Genomic DNA, 7,118 nt, shown 5'->3' with positions numbered 1-7,118 from the left:
ACTCCTCCTTACAATGTCATGAAATTATTTTCTTTATTCAGGAGTCTTCATTTTTTCAGGACTTCTTTATAGGTAACATACCATCCATCACTTTCATTCATGAATATTGTCACTCATGTCATCCTTCCTTTCATTGGAATGTCATCTATTATTCCATATTTGGTCTTTCTTCATGCCATGTCTCCTTAAGGATCTTTCATCCTGCTACATGGGAATCAATTGTTCTCATAATAAAAAGATCACAAATAGACAATGAACACAAGAAATTTGGCTCCAAGCCAAGGAAAAACCCCATAAGGGGGGAACCTTAAAAAAAAAAATCCTTCTTTTATAGAATCAGATCAAAATGAGATATCTAAGACCCAAGTCCAAGACCAAACCACCACAAATATTAAAGTTAACTCTCCTCCGAGTCTCCTCTAATCTAGTCAAAGTCAACGTTGGTCAACCTTTTGAAATCTAGTCAAATCCTGAAATTTTCTTCTCTTGTAATTTAGGCCCCTGAAATTTTGGGCCTATAGTACGTCAAGAAATTCATATGTGTGAGCAGAATTAGGGTAGAAAAGTTGTCCTCTTTCTCTCCTTTGACTTTCATCTCTCTCCTTTAACTTCATATGTCTTATTCTTCTTGTTTGGCACATAAATTGATGATGATGATGTGAATGAATGAATTTCTCCTCAAGTGGTCAAGTTGAATTGTATATATACATGTTAAGAAGGGCCGAATAGATGCTTCTTAGGCCGACTTGGTCTTATGGATGATATTTTGACTCTTTGACTCAAAATAAAAATGAATTTTCTTTCTCTTACAAGAAGTCAAAATGGGAATTGACTCAATTACATTTCTTTTGACTCCAATAAATTCTCTTTTGACTCAATTGACCCTATAAGCATGTAGAACATGATTTGACTAGAAATAAAATAATAATGATGAATATAATAAATGAATACCAATGGTACATTTGAACTACATTATGAAGACTAACACTAGTTACATTTCCAACAAAATGCATCATAGGCTTGAAACCATTAAATCAAAGATCATCATGTCAATTTTGGGAGTTGAACCTGGGTGGGGAGGGTCACAATCATTCCCTCCAACCATTCAATCTAAACTCAATTGATAATAAAATTATCTATCAAATAATAATAATAAATTATACTCATCAAACTAAAGTCAACCAAATTCAAGTGTAATAAAATCATAAGAAATCGAATTCCTCCAAAATCAATGAAATCCAATTATATAAAGTATAGTTAACCAAATTTAGTTATATCCATGTAAAGTTAGTTGAGTGAATACAAGTTAAATAAACTTAAAAATAATCATTTAAAGTTACATGAAGTGAACCAAAGACAATTGAATTCAACCAAAGTAAATCATAATCAACAAATAACAACATAATGTAAACCTGTTAGATGTTTAATTTCAAAATGTCACAATGTGATATAACCATATTTTATTTCTTTTTAAACATCATAATGTAATTCAATCCTATTTATTTCCTTTTTTGAATTTCACATTAAATTATCTATACTATAGTGATGCAATATCAACCAAACCAAATATAATTTTCATAACCATAGTAAAATATTATTTACCCATGGTTATTAATGGATAACCATAATCATCTTTAGTCACTTATATTCACCTATACTCAATCATTAGGAAGCATCAACCAATTAAAGTTAGTCATGTTTGCAAAAACCTACCTTAGTCAAATGTATGGTCAATGTTCTTAACCACTTAGTTAACCATAGTTAATCTGGTTTATCATGTTATAAAAAATTTGTGTTAGCAAACATATAAAGGAAACAATATATGGAAACCATAAATTACCCTGGAAACCCTTGTGGGAAAACTAGTTCCTAATAATAGATCTATTATTCTTTGTCTAGAAGGAATCTTACAATGGAGTCATCATGCCATTAACTAAACTATACTACATTAATATATCATGGGAAAAACCATGTGTTACAAAAACCTCAAGTCGATGAACCAAAAATACTAAATTGGTGAATGACTGTATCGAATTTAGTCTATGACGGAGACAAGTTTACCTTAACTATCCTAACAACCTCCCCCTTAAAATTGACATGGGGAGATTAGCTTGGTCCCAATATATTTTTTAAATTCCATATAGAAAATCTACCATCCACTAGAATACATGGGTAATCAACTCTTGTATCTTCTAGTTTTCTAGGAAACTTTTTCTTATACATAGTTAATCAACCATCTCACATCACAAATCCTTGAGAGGATTAGATACCTCATTCTAAATCATTCACATACTCAGATCCATGCAATTGCACAACCTCCTTAATCATAGCTTGGTCCCAACCATCTCATATTTTGAAATTTCTTCGCTCATTCTTCCTTAATCAAGCTAGAATACAAGTAGAACTACTACCCTCATACCTATCTAAGTGGTTCATTCCACAACTTGTTCCAACATCCTCTCTATGCTTAAGAGGGATAACTCCATATGCTATCGTTGTACAACACGTATGCATGAATAAAAAGGCTTACAAAAAACTTGGGGAAATCAACCTGCTAATAAATCTCCGCCAGGATATCTAGATCATATTACTCACAAACCCTAAGTCTTTGATAATAGCATATCCACCTACTCTCATACCATTGTTATAAATAGACATAGTAGCGACACATAAAGGAAACAACACATGGACACCATAAATTTTCCTTGAAATTGTTGTAGGAAAACTAGCTCCTAAAAAAAGATATATTATTCTTTGACCAAAAGGAAGGTTACAGTGGAGTCATCAAGCCCTTAAAGAGGAGAAATTACATGAAAATATCATGGGAAAATCCATGAGTTATAGAAACATTGAGCCTATAAGCTACCAATGGTAAACCCATTAATGACCATATAAAATTTACTCTATGACCAAGTGAAGTTTACCCCAACTATCCTAACAAATCATAGTCAACTTGGTCAACATAATCAACCATCATCAATCATCAACCATAATTAACATGGCTAACCATAGGCAACCATGGTTTACCATACTTAATGTTTTTGGTCAACCAAAATAGGATAAAGTTTATCGATTTCAGTGATCATTGATCATAATGTGTGGTCAATAATAGTAAACTATAATCCACAATGGTCAACCATGGTGAACATGGTCAATTATGGGTAACTATAATAATCTACAGTCAAATACAACCATAATCAACATGGACAACTATATTCAATCATGGTTAGTAAGGTCAAACATATTCAATTATGGTCAAGCATGGTCAAAAGGGTCAAATATTTAAAATAGGATTAACATACTTTATTAGACTTCACATGATCAACGATAGTTAACCAATGTGAACAAGGTTAATAATCTACATCCATGATCAACCAATGTTAACCTAGGTCACCCATGGGCCATAGTTAACATGGTTAACCATAGTCAAATTTAGTACAAACACATAATATGGTAAGCCATAATTACATTTACTTTATATATTATCAAATATTGTCAATATGGTCAACCATCATCAACCAAAGTCAATATGGTCAAACATAACTATTATGCCCCATGGTTAACTATTATCAATGATAGTCAAACATATTCAACCATGCTAATTTGGTCTTCTAATTTGACTATAAATAGTCTTTATTAATGGTATTGACCATGGTCAACAATATTTGACAAATTGACAACATTAATATTTGGTCAACCATTGTCAACATGGTCAATTGTAGTCAACTAAGGCTAATCATGACATATAATAATCACTCACTCGTGGTCATGTATAATCAACAAGGTCAACCATAGGTAATCATATTTAATAAGATCAACTATATTCTTGGTTAGCAAAAGTTAATTGTAATCAACATTGTTAGCCATCATTAGCTATAGAAAATAATTATAAACCATGCATGATCAACGTGTGGTGTATGGCCAATGGAACGACGTGTTATGTATGATTCTCATAAGCCATACACAACACAAGGGAATGTCAATACCTTATTTTCTTTAGTGCCTCGGGAGTTTGTGTATCCCTTCTTTGCTTAATAGTCCATTAGGAATCCATTTGTTCCTTCTCTACTCAATATTCACTTATAAGTATGCATTTATGTTCTTTGAACATAGTTCCACATTAACCCCATCTCTATAGTGCTCTTTTATAGGAAAAACTAATGTAGTCTAATGTAGTCTACTTAATGTTCTATATTTTGTATCTTAAAGTGGTTGATTATTGGTTTAACTATGATTAAATCTGTGCACAAAAACATACTTGTAGATTCATAATTTATTCTATTTGGTTTAGAGATTTCATCCAAGGTTTTCACTTAAGAACCAATTCAATTTTCATTTTTAATTGAAAACATTCTCGGTCTCACTATAAGATTTTAATAATAACCATAAATTCTTGGGTTTTTCTTATAATTCGTAGACATAAAAACCATTAGATTATGGCATTTATACCCTACCTAAGTAGAGGAATGTCTAATGGATAAGAAAAGCAAAGGAAAACCATTAGATCAAATTAAGAGTGGAAAGAATGATGGAAAACCATTAGATAGAATTAAGAGTGGAAAGAAAGGAGATTTTTATTTGTTTTCGTAATTCCATGAGGTCCCTCTACCTATGGATGCAATCACTTACACTTAATAACACAAATTAACGATTCATGTTAGATATTTTAAGGATGCATGCGAAAAATGCGCAGTATTCCCTAAAAGAAAAGTATGAAATCAAATCCATGCATACCCCCTTCATGTTTTCCTTTGGTAGTATTATTGATTCCTTGATTCTTAAGCAACATTTTAATGGATATTATATTAATATATTTCCTTTTCTTTTACATAACTTTAATATGCACACCATGTTAATATCCACCCTGGAAAAATAATATTGGCACCACAATCCTAACCGAATTTACAATCATTCACTTGTTCGATTTTTAACTTTGGTTCAACAATATGTATTTTACATTTAGCCACCTTTTAACCTACCTAGCTTAACTCGTACCAAATTATCCATATCATTACATCGTGTACATGATTTAAGTGTATTTTAATTGAAAAATTAAAATATTACAAAGATATTTGTATGATGCTCTTCTTTTGAACGTTGTTTCCCACAATAATTATATTGATTCTTTAAAACAAATATCCAAAATTAATTTATCTTCAATAGATTTTTTCATGTTAAAACTCTTCTCTATATTAAACATATATAAATCATTTTTTATGGTAACTAAAAATAATAATGATTATGTCGATAGGCATCTTTTATTGGAAGTGGGTACTTTAATTCTACCAGGTTTCAAAATTGTTGTATCTAATGCATCTTTTTTCTCATATGATACCTCCCTTATTACCTTGTTTTATCAATTTATGAACTTTTATCTTGCGTTTATACATTCTTTTGATGAAATAATGAAGATTTACATTTGGTTTGCAATCTATACCTTCGTTATATGCATTTCTTAGGATTGTTGTTCATTAAATGTTGTTAATGTAGGTCCTGCACTCCATAGAGATCTCGCACCATAATGGAAGTATATGGGGACCACTCGAGCATCTGAGCTTTCCATGGAGGAAAATGATAGATGAAATCTATTCAAAACTATTTTGGAGCATTTTTGATAGTCAAAGGTGGACTTATCTTTCATTAACCTATTCCTGCACTAAAGAGCAACCAATTTGGGGATTCGACATCTTAGTTCACTTTCAAAGGAATACATGATTTTTTTTTTGTTAAAAATGATTTTTGACCACTTCCATAGGAGTTAGAATGCACCCGGGTCACACTTGTCGGTTTCTATAACCAAATCAACAAATCTGCTCAAGATTCACACAGTTTTCAAACTGCTAACTTTGACCTCGATTTACGTGCGTATGGAGGTGAATCAAAAAAATATGAGCATATGGGTTTTTCCTCGTATAGAAAATTATATAAAACCCAAACCGTTTCAAAAAATTCACTATGGTTAAGAATATACACGAGGTTCTTTGAGACCGTTTTATAAAAAACACTATTTTTCCAGAATTCTAGGATCTTGCCCAAAATTGAAAAATAATGGAAATTACATATTAGTTTTGTATCTCCTTGATTAGACACTAGTTTTACTTGACTCCCATTGATGGAAAATAGTTAGGATTCAATTTTTCATATTTTTGTAAAGGATTAATTGATCTTAAGCCAAATTTGTATTGTGAAAAGCATAAAAAACAAAGTTATGTTAGGAGACAATAAACAAGCCATCCCATACTCTTATGTTGTTGAATTGATTTTTGGGGGTTATCCAGCCTTTAATCGACTAGATTCTATGCTTATTTTTCATGATGTAAAGGTATTGCACAATGCTTTAATAAATTCATGTCAAGTTCTCTTTAATTTATGGTGTATTTATGTTTATTTTCATTTTGTGATTTAGATTTTGTTTTCTTTAAGGGTGTGAGTTGGTTGGTCAGGGCCCAACCAATCCAGCTCACTCCTACTCCTATACATTATTGTGTGGAGCTGATTCATTAAAGTGTGAATGCATTTCTTTTGCAAAGGTGCATATACTACTTGGAACTGTTCTTAAACCTAATATCTTTGTGTTTACAAGACATGCTCTACCTCTTTCATGATTTATTTAATTTGTTAGCAAAGATTTTGGTTTGTGTCAAGATTTGGAAATATTATGGATTGTGGAGGTGAAAACTAGTAGATGTTGCAATCATATGCTTTGGTTGTGATCTTTATCATAATTTGTGATTGCAAATTTTTATGTGCTTTGAAAATGCTTATTTCATTAATACTTTGTTCAATATCTTGACTAAGTGGTTTATAATAGTTCAACAGGGTAGTGGTGTAAGAGAGATTTTGAAAGTATATATATAGATTGGATCTATAACTCTTGGTACAAGATCTAGAAATCTAATTATAATTGAAACTCTCTCACATTTGACAAAGCATGATAGACTTCTAATATTTGAACCTTTCTGTTTCATGGATCCAAATTTTAGTACGAGATTTTGATCATTGGTTGGTAAGGAATCAATATTCATTCTAAATTTCATGATATATTCTTGGTGGTTTAAATATACTTGAAGACTATGGATCTAGGTTATAAACTTACAAGACTGCTTGAAACTCTTATG

The sequence above is a fragment of the Pinus tabuliformis genome, chromosome Q, assembly GCF_031772625.1.
Source record: "Pinus tabuliformis cultivar Carrire ecotype Pingquan chromosome Q, CPIR1, whole genome shotgun sequence".
Taxonomy (NCBI): domain Eukaryota; kingdom Viridiplantae; phylum Streptophyta; class Pinopsida; order Pinales; family Pinaceae; genus Pinus; species Pinus tabuliformis.
This window is presented reverse-complemented; position numbering follows the sequence as displayed.